This window comes from Coffea arabica, chromosome 3c (genome assembly GCF_036785885.1).
Source record: "Coffea arabica cultivar ET-39 chromosome 3c, Coffea Arabica ET-39 HiFi, whole genome shotgun sequence".
Classification (NCBI taxonomy): domain Eukaryota; kingdom Viridiplantae; phylum Streptophyta; class Magnoliopsida; order Gentianales; family Rubiaceae; genus Coffea; species Coffea arabica.
Genome location: NC_092314.1, coordinates 31205321 through 31229219, shown reverse-complemented (window position 1 = coordinate 31229219; position 23899 = coordinate 31205321).

The following is a 23899-nucleotide window of genomic DNA, read 5'->3' as shown; positions in this document are numbered from 1 at the left end:
GCTGGTTCCTGAACAATTGAGGGCTGTTGGGGCGTGAAGATAAAGGCCTTAGAGACTTCTGGTGCAGCACACTGCGGGTGCTGTGCAACTATATTAGCAAAGATTTTCTTTGGGGGGGGGGGTTGGCTAGCCCTTATGGTGGTTGTGAGGCCACTGTAGCAGCCATGGGGGGTAGCGGCTAAAAGTTAAACCCTAGCGGCCATGAGAGAGCAGCGAAATTTTCACATAATGGTTATTTACTAGGTTTTGAGGGATTGAATTCAAGGGTGCACATATGTTATTTTACTCTTTTAGATCATTATTGGTTGATATTTCCTATTGTTTGTGGACAAGTAATGATTCAGGTATGAAAAAAGTTGACAACTGTTTATTTTTTATGTTTTTAATATGTTTAATTACCTCCATTTGGATTGACCTATTTTTCAAAAACAAGTTTGTCAAGTACAATACTACAATAATACACAAACAAAAACAATTCAAAAATATATCATCCATACAATATATCAAATATTTCAAAATACATATATCATAAAAGTTTTTCATATACATTGCTATAGTAAAATATTTCAAAAACAATTACTCCAAACGAAGTTATGTGTTTTTAGGGTTTAAGGATGAAAATTTGCTCCATTTAGCAACTATTTCTACAAGTTGATATTTTTAACCAAAACTTGCATTTGAATGGATTAATATGCAAAATGTGTATTTTTGTTAAGTTTTGGCACTTGGATAATCGATTTGGATCAAGTTAAACCAACATGTTAGAAATGGATTAGGATATGATTTTGAATATGATAAAAATGGAGAAAATTGAGGATACATGGGCCAAGTCCACTGGTCAAATGACCAAGCCCATGGATTCAAATTCTTACACTCAAAAGTTGATCAATGGATCTGTCCTAAGATTTGGTCCACAGAGGAGTCCTTGGATATAGTCCAAAGATCATTTGCAACAAGGAAAAGAAGAAGTAGATCAACGAATTCGTGGATAGGACTCACGAACGAGGTCCACAGATTTGGTTAACAAATCTTCATGATGGTTGTGCAATTTATTGTGCAACTTGTAGCTTATTCTCACCTAGCTTTTGACTCCTTGTTTTTATCACATTTTGGTTGAATCTGCACACGAAATCTTAGAGATTTGAAGAAACAACTTTTGAAGATTTTGAGAAGCAATTTGCACGACTTGAAATGAGTTTTTAGGAGCATTTTTCACTTATAAATAGGATTGCTTATGAACATGTTTTGTAACTTTGAGAGTCAAGAAACAACACAAAAATATAGTATTTAACTAGAACTTCCTAGTTCATTAGTTTATATAGATTAGTGTAGTTTTATCCCATCTTGCATGTAACTAAGTAAGAATGAAGATTAAGGATTGAAGATGGAAAGTTAAATGCTCGTGTGACAAAGGTGACTTTTCTCCTAACCCTTTTATTTCTTATATATATATATATATATATATATATATATATTATTGTTTAGTGATAATGCATGATTAGTTCTGATTTATATTGCTCTTATGATTTGCTAGTTTTACATCTAGGGTGTGGATGAACTATCTATGATTTTATGTGATTTTTTTTGGTTATTTGAGCTAAAATCTTGTGCAAGTTATTTAGCATTTTTGCTATTACAATCATGATTAATTAACTATTAGTTGTGATTATTTAAAGATGTTGAATCATCAATAAAAATTGGGATCCAGTACTAATTCATGGAAGTGATAAACCCAGGGACTTCACTCACGAGATGTAGAGAGAGCATCTTTGTGGCTTTTAAACCAAGTTATTTAATAGATTCTAATAACTTATAACTTGTTTCATCATTACTAATGTAGGTATAGATTAGTTATAATTATCGTTGATGTACAGTGAGTATCACATAGTCTTAAGAAATTATGCCATAACTTAAATCAAGATAAATACACTAATTTAACAAGTAATTTTACTTGCAGGAGTAGTTAAGGATTCCATAACCCAAGGAACCTCTTTATTGTTGTTTTTTTATTAATTTTATAACATGTTTGTAATGATTAATTAACTATTAGTTGTGATTATTTAAAGATGTTGAATCATCAATAAAAATTGGGATCCAGTACTAATTCATGGAAGTGATAAACCCAGGGACTTCACTCACGAGATGTAGAGAGAGCATTTTTGTGGCTTTTAAACCAAGTTATTTAATAGATTATAATAACTTATAACTTGTTTCATCATTACTAATGTAGGTATAGATTAGTTATAAATATTGTTGATGTACAGTGAGTATCACATAGTCTTAAGAAATTATGCCATAACTTAAATCAAGATAAATACACTAATTTAACAAGTAATTTTACTTGTAGGAGTAGTTAAGGATTCCATAACCCAAGGAACCTCTTTATTGTTGTTTTTTTATTAATTTTATAACATGTTTGTAATGATTAATTAACTATTAGTTGTGATTATTTAAAGATGTTGAATCATCAATAAAAATTGGGATCCAGTACTAATTCATGGAAGTGATAAACCCAGGGACTTCACTCACTAGATGTAGAGAGAGCATCTTTGTGGCTTTTAAACCAAGTTATTTAATAGATTATAATAACTTATAACTTGTTTCATCATTACTAATGTAGGTATAGATTAGTTATAAATATCGTTGATGTACAGTGAGTATCACATAGTCTTAAGAAATTATGCCATAACTTAAATCAAGATAAATACACTAATTTAACAAGTAATTTTACTTGCAGGAGTAGTTAAGGATTCCATAACCCAAGGAACCTCTTTATTGTTGTTTTTTTATTAATTTTATAACATGTTTGTAATATTGAATTACTTGAAAAATAGATGTTCATGAGGTGGTAATTTTCGATGATATGTTTTCAATACTAATATTTTCCTTAGGGTTTCCTTTCTTCGAATTTTCCACTTCTCGCCATGGCTGACCTTCATCCGTTGGGTGAAGGGCACCCCACCCCCTCCAAGCGCTCCTCTGTAGATGTCCTGGCCTCCTCTATGCCCACCGTGCCTGTCGCACCTATTCTGAAGCGTCGCGTGTCCTATAAAGGAGAGCTAGCAGTCTCCTTCACAAACGAGGAAGTTCAGCTTCTGGCGTCCCCTTTCAGGTTCTCACTGGCTGGAAAATTTTTGAAGGGCCAACCATCGATGGAAGCCTTGAGTAAAGATTTTGTAGGGGTAGGATTTAAAGGGCCTTTCTCACTTGGTTTGCTGGACACTCGCCATGTCCTTATTCGATTTGATTTGGAAGAAGGCTACCACCGATGCTGGCTCCATGGATTCTGGTCCTTCCAAGGTTTGGGCATGCAAGTTTTTAAGTGGATTCCTTTTTTCTCCGTTGAGCCAGAATCTTCTATAGTGCCAATCTGGGTTCGCCTACCCAGTCTGCCAATCCACTTGTTTGGTAAAAGACCATTGTTCTCAATTGTGAAACTCATAGGCAAGCCCCTGAAATTAGATGCCTCTATCTCCACGCTAGCCAGACCAAATGTTGCCTGCATTTGTGTCGAAGTAGATTTGCTCCATGATCTTCCGAACCGCATCTGGATCAACAATGGATCAATTAGCTTTTGGCAGCACGTTGAATATGAGAATGTGTCAGACTATTGTACTTGCTACCGAAAGCTTGGTCATCCATCGTCTGAGTGTAAGGCCATACAACCAACATGACAGCTTACCCAGAAATAGTTGCACAACAAACAATCTGGGTTTCCAAAGCTCCCCAACAGAACACTTTTCAAGCCTCACCAAGCAAAACTGCTCAACAGAATGTTGAAGACCCTTCTGCTATTCGAACGGTGCCCCAGGAAGAATCGACACCAATTGTGGTAAATGAAATTCTGATCCCCATTAACATTGTTGTCCAAAGGGGATTGCCACTACACAACCCTGACCAGTTGACTCCAAAGCGCCAATCTGCTGACCAAGACAATGTGGCCATCCCTGAACAGAATCAACTTGCCTTGATAGTCATGGACGACCATACACTCAATGACATCCAAAGATTGAACCGCGAGCAAGATACTCTCTCTAATACAAAGGGGCCTAAGGAGCAATTGATAGCTGATTTCTAGCAATTTAAACAACAGATGGACGCGTTGCTCCCGAAGCTAGAAGGGCCGTCTATAGCTAAGCGAAGAAGGAAGAAAAGGCATGTTACACTCCCAAAACGGTCATTACACGATAGGCCAAGAAAGCTATCTTACACTCCATGGAGAACAATTATGATGGTTAATGTTTTAGTATGGAATATCCACGGAATCGCGGGACAACTACCTCTCGTAGGCTTAAGATTTACAATATTTCCCTACTAGTAAGCTTGGAACCGATTGTAGATGCTGTGAGGATAGATGAATTTGCAAATTGATATCAATTTAAAATGGGGCTTTTTAACGTGTCTCCAAAAATATGGGTGCTATGGAAGGACGGTTTGGCACTAAATGTCCTAACCAACTCTACCTGTAGACACCAAATTTTTGATGTAATTTCATTTACTGTTTATTTTTAGTTTTTTATTTGTTGTTTTAGCTTTATTCATTTTTAAATTTTTAGTTTTTAGTTTTTAGTTTTAGCATCAAATTTCTTGGGAAAAAGGAGGAAAATTCAAAAAGAACATGCTTTAATTGTTTTTGACTCAAAATTCAATATTGAAAAAAAAGAAAAAAAGGAAAAATGAATGAAAATGAAAAATGATGAAAATGGAAAATAAAAAGGGAAAAGTGGAATTGGCATTTTGTTATTTCTTGTTTATGTTATCCAATGTTAATTAATTTGTTTTTGTCATTTATTTTTATTATTTTTAATTTTGTTTAGTTAAGTTATAAAAAAAAAAAAAAAGATGAAGCAAACCCGCGACAGCAAGCTGCGGAAACGCAGCTTGCAAATAAGATTGCAGGAGGTCCTGGGGGAAAAATTGAGCTACGAATGGCCAGGTGTCTAGGACACCTGGAGGGGGGATGAATCTAGAGGAGGTAGCTAGGTTTTGGACGGGAAAAAAGGAAGCCGCAAGAGAGCAAGAACAAAAAAGAAAAGGGCAAGGGAAAAACAGAGGGAGGCTTCGGCTGGGCTAGGAGCAAAAAACAGCAAAAGGGGACGAATGAAAATTGAAAGGGAGGCAGAGGGCCGACTAAAAAACCAAGGGGTCTGAGAGCTTGGGAAAAAAGGGGAAAAACAGGGAGAGCCGAGAGAGAGAGTTTTTGGGTGGCGGAAAAAAAAGGAAAAGGGCCGAGAGGGGTTCCGGCTCAAGGAGAACAAAAAAAGGTTACGGGAGCTTGGGGGGCGAGAAAGAAAAACAGAGGAGGTTTTGTCTGAGAGAAAAGGAAAGGGAAAGAACGGAGCAAAAGAAACGAGAGGCTGGAAAATTGAAAGAGGCTTCGGCAGTAGAAAAATCAGAAGGGAAAAAGGAAATAAAAAGAAGGAAGAAATAAGAGGGGGTCTTCGGCAATAGCAGAGGCAGGGTCTGGCTAGCCAAGCAGTCAACGAAGTTCCCACGGCCAAATCCAGATTGAAGAGGAAATTAGCGTCGAAGAAAGGAGCTTCAGGCCAGAGGCAAGAAGGAAAAGGTTGCGACCCGAGCCCCACCATTTCACCGGAATCATCACTATCATCCACAGATTTTCACTATGGAAGGCCACAGTAAGGTAATTTTCTTCATTACAATTCGGTTTTCTTTTAAACATAAGCTCTGAAAGCCTTTCAGAGCCTGTATGCTGTGGACTGCCGTGCGCATGTTGTTTCAATTTCACGTTAATGATGCATGTTTTTTTTTATATACACATGTTCTGTGGATCAATTGAACTACATTTCTTGGGTGGCTGATAAAATTCTGGGCAGGGTTCTAGAGTCAATTGAGTGAAATTTGCTGAAGTTTTTTCATGCCCATTCATTGTTTGTTAAGATGCCTGATTGAATTTTCTAGTTCAAAGATGGTTGCCTGCATTTCCGTGTGAGGAAACCGACTGAGTCGTCCAATTCCTTTTCTCACGTTTGAGAATTTGGATGCATTGCTGCCTTATATTTTGCCGTTCCTTTTACCTCCACCGTATGAATCCGAATGAAGTTTGAAAAGGGGGGAATTTTTTTGCGGGTTCCATTTGTCTGATTGAGAATGGTTGAAATTGAAACTGAATTTCTGATGTTACATGAATGGAAAATGGTCGAAATGCCAACTGATGTTAGCTCGTTGGAGAAGACAATTACCTGTCTAAAATTGCATTCTCAGCCCATCCATTTTTGTTTTGTTCTCTGATTTCGCCCCAAAGTTTTTTAGAACTTCATGTTTCGACCACCCCAATTTTCATAATTCATTCAATTCAGTCCGATTCTGATTGCAATTTAACCCCTCAGCTTCCCCTTACTCTGCTATGGCCCAAAACTTGGAATAATTGAACTAATTTTATCCTTTTAAGTTTAATCCTTTGTTTGCATATTTTATGTGGCTTTTTGGATAGATTAATTCTTGATTTCAGATCATAATTGTTGCTTAATAATTTTAGTTGATTTGCTAATCTTGTTGGGTTTAGTTTGGATTTAGGTTGTGGGCAATAATATTTGTTTGGATTTGTAAAAGTGGATTTAATTTGTTTTGTTTGGGTTTCTGGTTTGGGCTTGAGAGGTGAAGCCCATCTGTTCTAGTTGCACTTTGTCTGGGTTTAAAAATAGGCTGGCCTGCTTACCTCTTAGAGTTATCGGTTGGGCCAGGAAGGGTTTGGCCCAAACGAACAAATAAAATGGCCCATTCTTTTTTGTTCTGGATTTCCATTGGGCTGGGAAGCTTTTGGCCCAAACAAATAAAGGCAATGGCCCAATGTTTTGGTCCATTAGGAAACCAGAAAACATTTTTGCAAATCAGTCCCTGAATTTCTCCTTAACTGCATTGTGGCCCTGGATATTTTCAACTTCTTTCAATTCGGTCCTTAATTTAATTTCAAATGAGTCCCTGAACTTTATTTTTCTTTAATTTTGACCCCAAGACTTTATTAATTTTTGCAATCAAGTCCTTTCTTCTTTTGACTTCTTAAATGTGGGTTGTTGACATGATTTAATTGATTCAAATTCATGTTTATTTTTTATCCTTTGTGATTATTTGCCAAATAAATTGGTACCTTGACCATTTCTTTTATTTTGGAGGATAAATAAGTTGATTTCACTCCATTAGAGCTTCATTTCAAGGGCGGTATATTTTCTTTTATCCCCTTTTGTGTCTCTCCTATGTGAACCAACGTGCTACGTGAGAAATACATGTCTACTTTGCTTTCCTAGCCTTTCTTTAATTTCTTTTATTTATGTCATTTACTTTTGCTTTTTATTTAAGTTATTTTTTATGGGGTATGTGTACACCTCTTGGCTTGTAATAGATAGGGTTTGGAGGAGCATTCGATGAAGAGCTGTTGAAGACTTGTGCCTAGCTAGCAAATGTAATAGTTAGGGCCTTAATCACCTTATGTGTCTTGCATGTCTATGTGTTATATGTTTAATCGTTTTCTTAGGTTTTGGCATTTAGATATGCATGCTAAGTGTTATGTGCTATGTGATTGACATGTCTACTCGCTTTCCATAGCCTGAATAAATGTGATGGATGAATGTACGTTTCCACTAGTCCAACGCTAGTCGGAATTCATAGAATGGGCTAGTCCAACGCTAGACCCTTAGGGATTTCCCCTCGTTAGTACATGTTTGCATGTTCATTACATGTCATGCATTCTTTTTAGTTTTATCATGCCCCTCGAACCCTTTTTCCCTCCATTTTAGGATTTTTGCATTTCATACTAGCTATAGGGTTCATTTTGCTTGAGCGTCCCCTTCCGATAAGGGAAACGAGCGAGTGTGGCTACTCGATAACCTTAGCACGTTAGTTTCGCCTTCTAATCAAAGGGAAAATCGAAGTCGAAAAGTTAGGAGTCCTTCCCGTACCCGATTTGTTGCATTCCTCTAGGGTCATACTTTCATTTTATCACATCCATACACTTTTAACCACAATTTTGCACATTTCTCAAACCATACTTTTTTACTACATTTCACCTATCACTTGCTTATTCTCACTTCACAAATGAAATTCCACTTTACCTTATATATCTATTATTCTATTTTCATACACTTGCACACAAAAAGCACTTGAATTTTATACAATTTCACACATGCACCTTTTTATACATTCGCACACTTGCACTTATATTTCTTGCATCTTTCATACACTTTCACACTTGCACACTTGAATTTGAACTCTCATTTGCATTAATCGACCTCTATGAGGTTTTCCTTTGTTGGCCACCACAATTCATGTGGTTTGGGACCAAAAGCCTCACAAGAGACATCGTAGAATTTAGGATTGCATTTTCTTTTCCGTTTTGCATTCATATAGTCATATCCAACGTGCGATACATACATTGGGTAGAAAAATTAGGAAAGGTAAGGTTAAGTCACGCAACTAGCCTTGGCTAGGTCGAAGGGGTGCCTTGGATTTTATCCTTGCCTTCCCCTTCGTCAAATGTGACTCCCGAACCTTTTTCATTGGTTTACGTGGACTAGGAGTCGTTTAAAAAGGGTTTCTTACAACTTTTTCCTAAAAATTCTTTAGGTGACTTGGTACACCTTAACTCATTACCAAGTGGCGACTCCCATTTTCTCAAAAACCCATTTTAAACTATAATTTTGGGTCAAATCGTCGCATTTTCAAACCCCCATTTAGACCCATTTTTCTTTTAAATCACAATTCATTTTCCAATCACAAATTAAACCAATAAAAGCATTTTTCAAACCATTCTATTTATTTATCAAAAAATGGGGCGCGACAGTTGGCGACTCCACTGGGGACTTTCTAGAGTCCGAGCAAATTTGATTTAATCAATCTTTTTCTTCTTTTAATCTTTTCATATATCACATTTGGGTGTTTTAGGGTTGCATTTTTTCCTTTTTTAGGATTTTGCATTTCACGCGTGTCCAACTACTCCCTCGCTCGCGAATGTATGATTGGTTAATTGGATGTATGTTTACTTGCTTATCTCGTGCTTGCATTGCATTTGGGTGGGGGACATCACCTTAGAATCTCGCGTTGGTTCTCGATCCCTCCCCTCCAAACGAGCACTAGCATACGTGCATACGCTTTATTTTTTATCCCTTCATTTATTTTTCTTTTAGTGGCTTGTCACGCCACTCCACCCTACTAGGATTAGGCGACCCAATTGGACATGTGATCACGACACGATGTGTGTATAGCATGATCCAATGGGTCACTCAATCTTCCGCTTTAAGCTATGGGTTGATAGCCTTTAGCTTTTAGTCGAAGGTTGAGGATTTTGATAGATTCACTCAAACACGTAGCCGTGACACGATGTGTGCGTAGCGGTGTTTGGGGAATCGCTCGAGTCACCGACAAAGAACCTTGGGATTGATGACCCTTGGTTTCTAAGTCTGAAGGCTCGGGGACCTGAGCTTATCGAGTCTAGATGCATTAGCGAACCCCAGCCTCATACATCCTTATTAGAATTGCCTAGGGTAGAATCGGTCTTATCCTGAGCTAGGGACACTATTCACGAGGGGAGGGGTCCAACCCTTTTCTCCCTTTTATTGCTTTATTTCTTTGTATTGATTTCGTTGTTACAATGTGTTATGTGTATTTATCTGGCTGAACTAACCTTTCTTGGTTTTATGTCCCCATTGCATTCACAAACCCTAGCAAATAAGAGGTCTGGCATGACCTTCTTTTAGGAACCTACCCTCGTAGATAGGTTATTGCACGTTTAAAGATTTTGGTATATTGCATTCATAGATTAATAATTGCATAGCGTTCTAAGCCTACCTTGGCGTATAAAAGGTCCTTTTAGGTCATGATTTCATTTCAAATTGCATGTTTTATCGCTTTAATAACTGGCATCATGCATAAACCCTAGAAGGGAATGCCATTTAGGGGATCCCGTGTTAGGGGATAAGCCACCTTGTGTTTCGGATACTTAATCCAACGAGACTTGCACGTTTACATTTTGTACCATCCAAAGGGGTAGTGCACAAGGTAAGGTAGGATCCAATCATTTTCATAGAGTGATTTTTGGAATATGAACGTCTAATAATCACTTTTTGGCCATTTTATCAAAGTTGGTAAAAATCCCTTGCGTGAAGGACATTAATTTGAAGAAATTCACAAATGATTCCTTCTATTGAGACGATAAATAAATTAAGGACAAATCGTGATTTTAGAAGGCTCATAGACTAATTTTTTGAAACCACCAATGGCCAGATGATTCAATCAATCCTTTTTGTCAATCAATTTTGAATAAATCATTCCTTTGACCAATTTACCCTTTTTAGGGTCATTTGACCAATTTACCCTTTTTAGGGTCATTTAACCAATTTACCCTTTTCAGGGTCACCTAGTCGATTTTGAATAAATCATCAATTCATTTGACCAATTTTCCCTTTTTAGGGTCATTTGACCAATTTACCCTTTTTAGGGTCATTCGGCCGATTTTTGAATAAATCACCAATTTCATTCAATTCATTTGATTAATTAGGGCTATTTCGTCAATTTTCGATAAATCATCAATTTTGTCCGATTCATTCGACCAGTTTACCCTTTTTAGGGTGATCCGGTCCATTTTGCATAAAATTCTCAATTTTATTCGATCAAATTCCTTTTTTAGGACGATCCGGTCAATTTTGAGTAAGTTTTAAATTTCACTCAATCCATTTGACCCGTTCCCCTTTTAGGGTAATCCGATCGTTTTTAAATAAATGGTCAATTTCATTTAACCCGTTTGACCAATTAGGGTTTCGATATCGAATTCCAAATTGGGAAATCTAGTCGAGTTTTGAAAAAAACCGTCCATTGCATCCAATCATTTGATCAATTAGGGTTTTGACCCGTGATTCACTGAGAAATTTTATCAACGAATTCCAATCTCTTCGATAGGAAGTTCATTAAGGTCAAACTCGTGCGTTTTTGCAAATTTTTGTATCGATCAAAAGTGATCAATCCATTCGGATGTTGACCTCATTTTGACAAATGTCTTTCGTCTCTCCAATTGACCAAATTCTTCAAAATTATTTTTCACTCCATAAGCTGATTGGGTCCATCAGGTATTGTATAATGCCTGCTCTGGAGGATTGCATTTTCATGCTAGGCCTACCCTTGGCACAAAAGGGTTCCCCCCATAAGACATGCATCCGAATTTTTTTTGATATCTACTAACTCTTGTCTTTTTCCTTTCCTTTTCTTTATTTTTCTTTGGAATAACTAAGTGAGGGTTAAATCTAAAGGCAATCTTTCAAAAATTCTCAGGTAATATTCAAACAAAGCTTCTCGTCGAAGCCCCATCATAACGCGATCCCGTAGTAAAGCCCAAAGGAATCGTGTAGACATGAGTACTCGGCCAGAATCGTCTGATAAAACCGCCGCAACTACCCAGCCAGAAACCACAAGCTTGGGGGTTCAGTTGACTGAGATGCTCACTAAGTTCGGTGAGATGACCACTGAGATGGCGGCCCAGAGGAAATTAATCGATGAGCTTATCAGCAGTGGAGTTCAACCCGAGCCCGTGCCCGGCAGGCAGCCTGGGCCAGAGCCATTTGTCATACCTTCGATTCAAGCCACTGTTGCTCCATCTTTCCCTATTCCAACCGAAGGAACTTTCACATATCCCACCATACATTTGCCATACACTTACCCTCCTGATCCTTCATTTTTCCCTGCTTACATGCAGGGCCCACAACCCCAAATCACTTCGGATATACCTCCTAAGCCACATACCTTTTATCACGATACAGCTGAGCCTTTCTTGCCAGACCATACCATTCAAAACAAGCCGGAAATGGGGGAATCCTCTGCTCCCGTTGATATAAAACTGCTCAAACGCCTCGACCGTTTTGATGAGTTTATAAGGAAGAGTCAGGGGTTGAACAAGCAAGGAGTCATGGATTACGATGAACTTTGCTTTTTCCCGAATGTGCAATTGCCTGAAGGGTTCAAGACCCCGAAGTTCAACAAATATGATGGGACGGGTAATCCCAAGACGCACCTCCGATTGTTCGCCAACAAGTTGGGTAGGCCAACAGATGATGCAAATCTGCCTTTGAGGCTATTCCCAGAAAGTCTGGAGGGGGATGCACTAGACTGGTATTCCAAGCTGAAACCCGAAGAAGCGAAGACCTGGCTTGACTTGTCCAGCGCTTTTGTAAAGCAGTACGAGTATAATTGCGAGCTGGCTCCAACACGAACCACTTTGGAAGGAACAAAGAGGAAACCCTCCGAGGACCACAAGACATATGCGAAAAGATGGAGGAAATTGGCCGCCAAGGTGGAACCCCCTATGATTGAAGATGAGATTGTTCGTACGTTCATCAAAGCTCATGATCCGCCCTACTTTGAGGAGATTTTTCGCATGACCGGGTGTTCATTTGCAGCAATTATCAATAAGTTGGAGGAATATGACGAATACGTCAAAGTAGGGAAAATTGTCAATGTATCAGCTTTAAAATCACAGTTGGACGCCTTGCAAGGTCAAAGTAATAACAGAAGGGAGCCTCAACTCCAGAAGAAAGAAGAGGAAACTACTTTTGTGTGGGGCCAAGGACCATTTTCAAGACCCAGATCCCAACGTTACCAGACGTATTCATTTCGCTACCCAAACTCACGCCCTGTTTACCATACTACCACTAATCACCCTCGACCTCAGCCAAACCATGCAAGCCCACCTACAATATCCTTCCCAATGACTCAAAACAATCCTCAAATTCAACCTCGTCTACCTTATAATCCCAGACCTGCTCCACCAAACCAACAGACTTACAACTTTCCTCAAACCAATAAAATACAAAAACCTGGTCGATCTCGAACTTTTGCCAACTTAGGCCGACCCATTGACCAACTGTATGAACAGCTCAAGGCTGCCGGTAAAATAGATGACATACCTCCTCCAAACTACTCTCGTCGAGGTCTCTCTTCTGGGTACGACCCTCAAGCCGCGTGTGCCTACCATTCTGGAGCGCCCGGTCATTCGACCAGTAACTGTTGGGTACTAAAACATAAGATCCAGGACATGATCGAAGCAAGAAATATAGTGATTAAGGAAAAGGGAAGAACGAGGACCGAACATAAGTACGAATCCTTTTTCTGAACACAAGGACACTTTTGAGGCATTTACCTCCAGCAAGGAAACTTGAAAATCCTGGAAATGGCTCAATTAGTGAGGTTCCTCTTGAAGGGAAGTTTTGATAAATTTGGGGAGTTGTTTTGGTTTGAAACCAATGAAAATCGTTCATACATGTGTCTTTTGTTTAAATATGTTTTTTGTAAATAGTTTTCAATCAAGTGACTGCTAAAGACACGTTTCATGATATTAAGTTTGGTTTTTGTTTGGAAAGTCAATAAAATGTACAGTCTTATATATATTGTGACTTACACATTCTTTTCAGATGGCCCAGAATAAAACCGCCTGACCCTTTGGATATCACTGTTCAGAAATTTGATGGCAGCGATCTCATAAATGTGAATTTGAATTTCAAAAATGAGAGGAGTGGGGAAGAGGCATCCGAAAATGTTTCAAAGAAGCCCGAATGGAATAAAAGAAGTTCAAGCCAAATCGTGATCAAGATTAGGAATAAGAAGCAGTTAAACACAGTCTATCGTGGTCAATATGATCAAGAGGATTGGTCTGTGATTACCATTAAAGGGTCAAATCATGACCATTCAGACAAGAAGGCAAAGCATTAAGGTGATTTTTATCAGTACAGAATGAAGCCAAAAGGAGAGTTTGCCGCAAATTGGTAAGGTGCTCTTATCATCAAAAAGGTATCGCCGGGTGGAGCACTTGTTCCCTCAGCCAATCAATTCGGAGATGTGTAAGAAATTTTCATCTGATAAACGAAAGTTTTCTTTTAGAATTAATGCAAAGAATGGAATGAAAGTCAGGTCCTCTTCTTTTCCCATTAAGACATTATATCCCTAGTTATCCCTTTTGAGTTTTCAGAATAAAATACTTCATTTGGCAACCCCTGAGAATCGCAAACCCCACACTGGGGCAAGTTTGAGTTGAAAAGGAAAATTTCAAAAAGTGGAAAAATCAAAAGCCACAAAATCAAAAGACAAAAGAAGAAAAGAGAACCTCAGTTCACAAATAAACTGGGGCAAATTTTTGAAAAGTTCAAAAATGGCAGAAGGACGAAAAATCAAAAGGAGAAAGAAAATGAAAGAAGGCCTCAATTGAGCATAAATTGGGGCAAATTCTGATTTAGCCCTAAAATGGGTTGGCACAACAATGCGATCTCAGATTACTTAAACCACTCTTGAAATTTGCCTTCAAACCTTAACTTTTCTAAACACCCCACCAGACCCCATTACAAAATCCAAAAAGTCCTGGCTTCCGTTCTTGGTATTAGCTCTTTTAAGGAAATTTTTCTAAGTCACATGGCAAATGATGTCAATACGCCTTCACTCACGTTGTAAGGGAAGGGGTTGTCGCACTGATGCCATTATCTCCTAAAACACATCTTTTTGAGTTGATAAAGGTTATTGGCAAGATTTGTTCATCAGGCGAAAATCCGAAAAGGGGACCTTTTGTTAAAAAAAAAAAAAAAAAAAAGCAAAGAGAAAAAAAAGAAAAAAGAAGTGGGAATGGTCTTAGTGAAAACCTAGAAGGGCGCTAAGGTAGAGTTTCATGAGAAAAGTGAGGTTGGAATTAGAAAGCTGATGATTCGGTTCATTTGGGATTCCTTCTCGCATTATGTTTTTCTGTTGCCGACATTGAACTCAGGGCAGATGATATCTAAAGGGTCAAGCGTGGCATTTGTTTGAAGTCGGAATACTTTTGGTTTTTCAAGTGTACATTGTCGAATTTATAGATTCATTTCTTCAAAATTAATTTTCTTTCAATAAATGATTGTTTTCATGTTACAGAAATTTTTGTCCATAAATAGACAATTCTTTCATTTGTTACATGGTCTCATCTATCTTTTGGATTTATCCAATGGCAATCCCCCTGATTTATCGAAAATCCCTGGATACCAAGGGCCTTATTAGCATTGGAAATCAATGGAATTTGATCAGATCACAGAGCAAAGTTGAGTTTTCAAAGTATCAAGGGGAAAACATCAAAGTACTCGTGTTTACACATTTCTTGAAGGAGGAATAGATCAAATGGTGGTGGCATTATTTGTTCTTTCTTTTGCAGATTCATACGCGTTTCAAAGGACGAAACTGGAGCAACTTTTTGAATCGAGAAATGTCGCCCAAGAATTTTTATATGACTGAGGGGATCGGACCAAAGAAGAAGCGAATCAAAGTTTTAAGGAGGATCAACCCTGCCATAATGCAAATCAATTGATTGATGGAAATTGGGGCCAATTATTTTTTCTCAAAAATCAAACTTGAATTTAATTTCTTATTCCTCGACAAATTTCAATTTCTTGTTAATGAAATTTCAGCGCCCGCCGCGCACCCTTCCATTGCCCACTCTTGACAACCACATTTGATCCTACCGCCGTTAGCATCGAGTCTATCTCACTAACGTGCGTGTTTTCATCCTACTGCCGTTAGCATCGAGTCTATCTCACTAACGTGCGTGTTTTCATCCTACCGCTGTTAGCATCGAGTCTATCTCACTAACGTGCGTGTTTTACTTCAACCGCAGTTAGCATCGAGTCTATCTCACTAATGTGCGTGTTTTACTTCCACCGCCGTTAGCATCGAGTCTATCTCACTAACGTGCGTGTTTTCATCCTACTGCCGTTAGCATCGAGTCTATCTCACTAACGTGCGTGTTTTCATTCCTACCGCCGTTAGTATCGAGTCTATCTCACTAACGTGCGTGTTTACATTCCACCGCCGTTAGCATCGAGTCTATCTCACTAACGTGCGTGTTTTCATTCCTACCGCCGTTAGCATCGAGTCTATCTCACTAACGTGCGTGTTTTCATTCCTACCACCGTTAGCATCGAGTCTATCTCACTAACGTGCGTGTTTTCATTCTACCACCGTTAGCATCGAGTCTATCTCACTAACGTGTGCGTGTTTTCATCCTACCGCCGTTAGCATCGAGTCTATCTCACTAACGTGCGTGTTTTCATTCTACCGCCGTTAGCATCGAGTCTATCTCACTAACGTGCGTGTTTTCATTCTACCACCGTTAGCATCGAGTCTATCTCACTAACGTGTGCGTGTTTTCATCCTACCGCCGTTAGCATCGAGTCTATCTCACTAACGTGCGTGTTTTCATTCTACCGCCGTTAGCATCGAGTCCATCTCACTAACGTGTGTGTTTCATCCTGCCACCGTTAGCATCGAGTCTATCTCACTAACGCGTGTGTTTTATTCTATCCTCGGCAGGACCGGGTTCTATCCCGCTGACCGCTTAGATCACGTTGGGCCTGGATTTCGTGCCGCCAACTTCACAACATCCCGTTGAGCCTGGATTTCGTGCCGCCAACATTTCATTGGGCAGGCTCGGGTTTAATCCCACTGACCAAATTCATTACACTGGGGCAAATTATTTCGAAAAGTCTCTCTCAGTCAGGAAAAATCAAAATCAATCATCAAAAAATCAAAGTCAAAAATCAAATCAAGTTCATCACGGCAGGCTCGGGTTTGATCCCACTGTCCGATGGTCAAGACATTTCATTTTCATTGCTACTGGAGCTGGGTTTATCCCGCCAGTAAGCATTTCATTTTCATAGCCACTAGCCGTGGGTCAGTCCCACTAGTAAGCACAGTCCCGTTTAAATTTCTGTTCGAGTCTATCCCATTTAAATTCGTGTTCGGGTCAGTCCCGTTTAAATTCGTGTTCGGGTCAGTCCCGTTTAAATTCTGTTCGGGTCAGTCCCGTTTTAAATTTCTGTTCGGGTCAGTCCCGTTTAAATTTCTGTTCGGGTCAGTCCCGTTTAAATTCTGTTCTGGTCAGTCCCTTTTAAATCCTGTTCGGGTCAGTCCCGTTTTAAATTTCTGTTCGGTCAGTCCCGTTTTAAATTTCTGTTCGAGTCAGTCCCGTTTAAATTCTGTTTAAATTCGTGTTCGGGTCAGTCCCGTTTACATTCTGTTCGGGTCAGTCCCGTTTAAATTCGTGTTCGGGTCAATCCCGTTTAAATTCTGTTCGGGTCAGTCCCGTTTTAAATTTCTGTTCGGGTCAGTCCCGTTTAAATTTCTGTTCGGGTCAGTCCCGTTTAAATTCTGTTCGGGTCAGTCCCGTTTAAATTTTTGTTGGGTCAGTCCCGTTTAAATTTTTGTTCGGGTCAGTCCCGTTTAAATTCTGTTCGGGTCAGTCCCGTTTAAATTCCTGTTCGGGTCAGTCCCGATTTTTAAAATTTCCTGTCAGGGGTCAGTCCCCATCGTTTGAGTAATTCGCAGCCGAATAACGCAGGTAAGTATTTGGTGTCTACTTCTTTGTCTCAAGTTTTTCCAAAACTCAGACAAAGAGGGGCAAACTGTAGACACCAAATTTTTGATGTAATTTCATTTACTGTTTATTTTTAGTTTTTTATTTGTTGTTTTAGCTTTATTCATTTTTAAATTTTTAGTTTTTAGTTTTTAGTTTTAGCATCAAATTTCTTGGGAAAAAGGAGGAAAATTCAAAAAGAACATGCTTTAATTGTTTTTGACTCAAAATTCAATATTGAAAAAAAAGAAAAAAAGGAAAAATGAATGAAAATGAAAAATGATGAAAATGGAAAATAAAAAGGGAAAAGTGGAATTGGCATTTTGTTATTTCTTGTTTATGTTATCCAATGTTAATTAATTTGTTTTTGTCATTTATTTTTATTATTTTTAATTTTGTTTAGTTAAGTTATAAAAAAAAAAAAAAAGATGAAGCAAACCCGCGACAGCAAGCTGCGGAAACGCAGCTTGCAAATAAGATTGCAGGAGGTCCTGGGGGAAAAATTGAGCTACGAATGGCCAGGTGTCTAGGACACCTGGAGGGGGGATGAATCTAGAGGAGGTAGCTAGGTTTTGGACGGGAAAAAAGGAAGCCGCAAGAGAGCAAGAACAAAAAAGAAAAGGGCAAGGGAAAAACAGAGGGAGGCTTCGGCTGGGCTAGGAGCAAAAAACAGCAAAAGGGGACGAATGAAAATTGAAAGGGAGGCAGAGGGCCGACTAAAAAACCAAGGGGTCTGAGAGCTTGGGAAAAAAGGGGAAAAACAGGGAGAGCCGAGAGAGAGAGTTTTTGGGTGGCGGAAAAAAAAGGAAAAGGGCCGAGAAGGATTCCGGCTCAAGGAGAACAAAAAAAGGTTACGGGAGCTTGGGGGGCGAGAAAGAAAAACAGAGGAGGTTTTGTCTGAGAGAAAAGGAAAGGGAAAGAACGGAGCAAAAGAAACGAGAGGCTGGAAAATTGAAAGAGGCTTCGGCAGTAGAAAAATCAGAAGGGAAAAAGGAAATAAAAAGAAGGAAGAAATCAGAGGGGGTCTTCGGCAATAGCAGAGGCAGGGTCTGGCTAGCCAAGCAGTCAACGAAGTTCCCACGGCCAAATCCAGATTGAAGAGGAAATTAGCGTCGAAGAAAGGAGCTTCAGGCCAGAGGCAAGAAGGAAAAGGTTGCGACCCGAGCCCCACCATTTCACCGGAATCATCACTATCATCCACAGATTTTCACTATGGAAGGCCACAGTAAGGTAATTTTCTTCATTACAATTCGGTTTTCTTTTAAACATAAGCTCTGAAAGCCTTTCAGAGCCTGTATGCTGTGGACTGCCGTGCGCATGTTGTTTCAATTTCACGTTAATGATGCATGTTTTTTTTTATATACACATGTTCTGTGGATCAATTGAACTACATTTCTTGGGTGGCTGATAAAATTCTGGGCAGGGTTCTAGAGTCAATTGAGTGAAATTTGCTGAAGTTTTTTCATGCCCATTCATTGTTTGTTAAGATGCCTGATTGAATTTTCTAGTTCAAAGATGGTTGCCTGCATTTCCGTGTGAGGAAACCGACTGAGTCGTCCAATTCCTTTTCTCACGTTTGAGAATTTGGATGCATTGCTGCCTTATATTTTGCCGTTCCTTTTACCTCCACCGTATGAATCCGAATGAAGTTTGAAAAGGGGGGAATTTTTTTGCGGGTTCCATTTGTCTGATTGAGAATGGTTGAAATTGAAACTGAATTTCTGATGTTACATGAATGGAAAATGGTCGAAATGCCAACTGATGTTAGCTCGTTGGAGAAGACAATTACCTGTCTAAAATTGCATTCTCAGCCCATCCATTTTTGTTTTGTTCTCTGATTTCGCCCCAAAGTTTTTTAGAACTTCATGTTTCGACCACCCCAATTTTCATAATTCATTCAATTCAGTCCGATTCTGATTGCAATTTAACCCCTCAGCTTCCCCTTACTCTGCTATGGCCCAAAACTTGGAATAATTGAACTAATTTTATCCTTTTAAGTTTAATCCTCTGTTTGCATATTTTATGTGGCTTTTTGGATAGATTAATTCTTGATTTCAGATCATAATTGTTGCTTAATAATTTTAGTTGATTTGCTAATCTTGTTGGGTTTAGTTTGGATTTAGGTTGTGGGCAATAATATTTGTTTGGATTTGTAAAAGTGGATTTAATTTGTTTTGTTTGGGTTTCTGGTTTGGGCTTGAGAGGTGAAGCCCATCTGTTCTAGTTGCACTTTGTCTGGGTTTAAAAATAGGCTGGCCTGCTTACCTCTTAGAGTTATCGGTTGGGCCAGGAAGGGTTTGGCCCAAACGAACAAATAAAATGGCCCATTCTTTTTTGTTCTGGATTTCCATTGGGCTGGGAAGCTTTTGGCCCAAACAAATAAAGGCAATGGCCCAATGTTTTGGTCCATTAGGAAACCAGAAAACATTTTTGCAAATCAGTCCCTGAATTTCTCCTTAACTGCATTGTGGCCCTGGATATTTTCAACTTCTTTCAATTCGGTCCTTAATTTAATTTCAAATGAGTCCCTGAACTTTATTTTTCTTTAATTTTGACCCCAAGACTTTATTAATTTTTGCAATCAAGTCCTTTCTTCTTTTGACTTCTTAAATGTGGGTTGTTGACATGATTTAATTGATTCAAATTCATGTTTATTTTTTATCCTTTGTGATTATTTGCCAAATAAATTGGTACCTTGACCATTTCTTTTATTTTGGAGGATAAATAAGTTGATTTCACTCCATTAGAGCTTCATTTCAAGGGCGGTATATTTTCTTTTATCCCCTTTTGTGTCTCTCCTATGTGAACCAACGTGCTACGTGAGAAATACATGTCTACTTTGCTTTCCTAGCCTTTCTTTAATTTCTTTTATTTATGTCATTTACTTTTGCTTTTTATTTAAGTTATTTTTTATGGGGTATGTGTATGTGTATGTTGATCTTGATCCCTATCTTTTGATGTTTACAAAACAAATGGATGATACTAATATTTCTTCAAGATATATTTTCAGTTATGAAATTATTTGATTCCATGAACAAGTGCAATTGGAAGAAGACAAAGTATGCTGAAGCTGTCGGACGCTCAAAAAGACTGCATCGGACGTCCGACAACCATTGAGTATCTTCGGATGCAGAAAACCAGCCTATCGGACGTCCTAAGGAATTGAAGAAAAATTCTCAGTTTTACATCATACCTTCGGACGCAGAAAACCAGCCTATCGGACGTCCGAAAGAATTGAAGAAAATTTCTCAAACTCACTGCCTGCTGTCGGACGCATAAAACAGTGCTATCGGACGTCCGACACTACCAACGGCTAGTTGACTGTTCAGCTACTTTCTATCCGTTGGAAGCTTTAATGAGGCTCTTTCTTGGTCCTATATAAATAGTGGTTGGTCAGATACTTCAAACAACTTTGGCACACTGAAGATACAAAAGATCTAGAGAGATTTTAGTGAGAAAATACTCCAAAAAGAATATTTGTAGTCTTAGTGGTGTGAGGTTCATTGTAAGCTTTTCATTTGTGAGTGAATCTTTCATGAGTGTAGCTCTGTGAGGGTTGTCCTGAGGGATAGTAAAACGTCCTGGCTTGACCGAGTGCTGCTTGGGGCAAGGAGGAGGTGAATCTTCCTTTGTACACAAGAGTGATTGTAATTCATCAACTTGAAGTAGCTTGTTTCAATTAATCTACAAGCTCAAGAGGAGTTGGGTAGTTAATTGGTTTGCAATCCTTTCCTTTTTATTTACTTATTGTTTCATTTATGATCTTTGCATTGGTTGTTTTTGGGCCTTACAATTGGTATCAGAGCTTGGTCTCCTAGAGATTAAGCTCAATCGGCTTTGGAGTAAAGATGACAACCAATAATGCTATGTTTTTTGAAGGACATTCTGTTATTAGACCACCTGTGTTTAATGGGTCAAATTATATGAGTTGGAAAGAAAGAATGATTATCTTTTTGCAATCTATTGATATCGAATTGTGGTTTATTATTAGTGAAGGTCCATATGATGCCTCTCTTATAGATGAAAATACTCATGCATCTAGACCGAAAACAAGAAGTGAACTGACTGCTGTGGATAGAGCTCATCTCACCTTAAATGCAAAAGCCATGAATGTGTTATATTGTGCATTAGACTCAAATGAATCTATTAGAGTCAAGGGTTGCAAGTCAGCTAAAGAAATTTGGGACAAACTGAAAGAAATTCATGAAGGTAGTGAGAATGTTAGAGAACAAAAGAAATCCATTCTAGTTACAAAGTATGAATCTTTCAAGATGAAACCTCATGAAAATGTTGATCAAATGTATTGTAGATTCAATGATCTCATTAAAGATTTAGAGGTGCTGGAAAAAGAATATTCTCTTGGTGAGAAAAATAGAAAAATCCTGAATGCCTTGTCCAATGATTGGGAAAATAAAGTGACTGCTATTGAGGAGGCTAGAGATTTGAATACTATGCCTATTGAATCTCTTATTAATTCTCTTACCTCTTATGAGCTGAAACTTAAGACTAAGGTGCAAGAGGAAGAGGATGCAAAAGTACGAAAGAATATTGCTCTAAAAGCCTCACAAGATGAAGATGATTCTGCCTCCCTAGATGAAGAAGATGTGGAAGGTGATGACAATGATATCGCTCTCATCACAAAAAGTTTCAAACGAATACTCAACAAGAGGAGATTCAGAAATGGTGGACCTAGCAATTCATTCCCAAATCAGTTCAACAAAAAGCAAACTGATCAGTGCTTTGAATGTGGCCAACCTGGACACTATGCAAGTAACTGTCCAGTGATGAAGAAGAAAGAAGGAAGAAAACCAAGAATAAACAAATTTCAATTCACATGGAATGAATGCAATTCCGATGGTGAAATTGAAGAGGAAGATCAATCTGCTCAATTGGCTTTCATGGCCATTGGAGATGATGAGGTAACATCTTCTAACTCTCAATTTGAAAGTGATGATGAAGATGATGATGATCTTGAATCTTTCATTATAAAATTGCATGATAGTTTGAAAGAATCTCATGTTAGAAACAAGGAGTTAAAACAGAAAATTAGTTTTTTGCTTCGAGATAATGCAAATCTTTTTCAACAAAACAAAAAGTTGAAAGCTGAAAATGATTACTTCAAAAAAAGTGAGACTGCTTTACACTTGGATCTTGATAGAAAAACAAGTTTTTGTGAAATGTTCAAAAGGGAACAAGATGATTTGAAAAGAAGAATGGATGATTTAAATGAGTTGCTTCAACATAAAAAACAGGACTGTTTTCAAAGTAATAAATCAAAACCTCATTTTAAGATAAATTCTGCTGCAAATGAGTTTGCTTTCCATAGGAGAAGACAAGTAAGATTTATTAAACCTGTTCATATGAATAATTCCCTGATTATGTGTAATTTCTGTTGTCAAAAAGGTCACATGAAAAGTGATTGCTATGTGAGAAAGAATATAAAAAAAGGCATGAAATGCATGTGGATAGTTAGACATGATGCTAATTTTAACAAGTAGGAGGTTTTGTCTAATCATTGCAGTGATTCTTGTTCAGAATATTTTTTCTTTTGATACTTTGATCTGAGTTTTCGCTGATATCTTTGAATACTACTGAATCTATATGATGTCAAAAAGAGAGATAAAAGAATAATGCTGATCTCATGATGATTTGCTGTGATTGCTGTCATTTCTCTATTTTTTCTTGGAATATTGAATTCTCTGTTATTGTTGCTGGATTATAGTAGTTGATTTTTACTCTTATGATGACAAAAATGGGGAGAAATGGATGTAATGTGTAAGGGGGAGTTATTCTGAGATTATGAGTTTGGCTCTTAAAAGTTTTGGTTGCAATGATTGAGGGGGAGCTTATACTTATTTTTGTTTCTTTCCATCCATTGTTTTGTCATCATCAAAAAGGGGGAGATTGTTGATCTTGATCCCTATCTTTTGATGTTTACAAAACAAATGGATGATACTAATATTTCTTCAAGATATATTTTCAGTTATGAAATTATTTGATTCCATGAACAAGTGCAATTGGAAGAAGACAAAGTATGCTGAAGCTGTCGGACGCTCAAAAAGACTGCATCGGACGTCCGACAACCATTGAGTATCTTCGGATGCAGAAAACCAGCCTATCGGACGTCCTAAGGAATTGAAGAAAAATTCTCAGTTTTACATCATACCTTCGGACGCAGAAAACCAGCCTATCGGACGTCCGAAAGAATTGAAGAAAATTTCTCAAACTCACTGCCTGCTGTCGGACGCATAAAACAGTGCTATCGGACGTCCGACACTACCAACGGCTAGTTGACTGTTCAGCTACTTTCTATCCGTTGGAAGCTTTAATGAGGCTCTTTCTTGGTCCTATATAAATAGTGGTTGGTCAGATACTTCAAACAACTTTGGCACACTGAAGATACAAAAGATCTAGAGAGATTTTAGTGAGAAAATACTCCAAAAAGAATATTTGTAGTCTTAGTGGTGTGAGGTTCATTGTAAGCTTTTCATTTGTGAGTGAATCTTTCATGAGTGTAGCTCTGTGAGGGTTGTCCTGAGG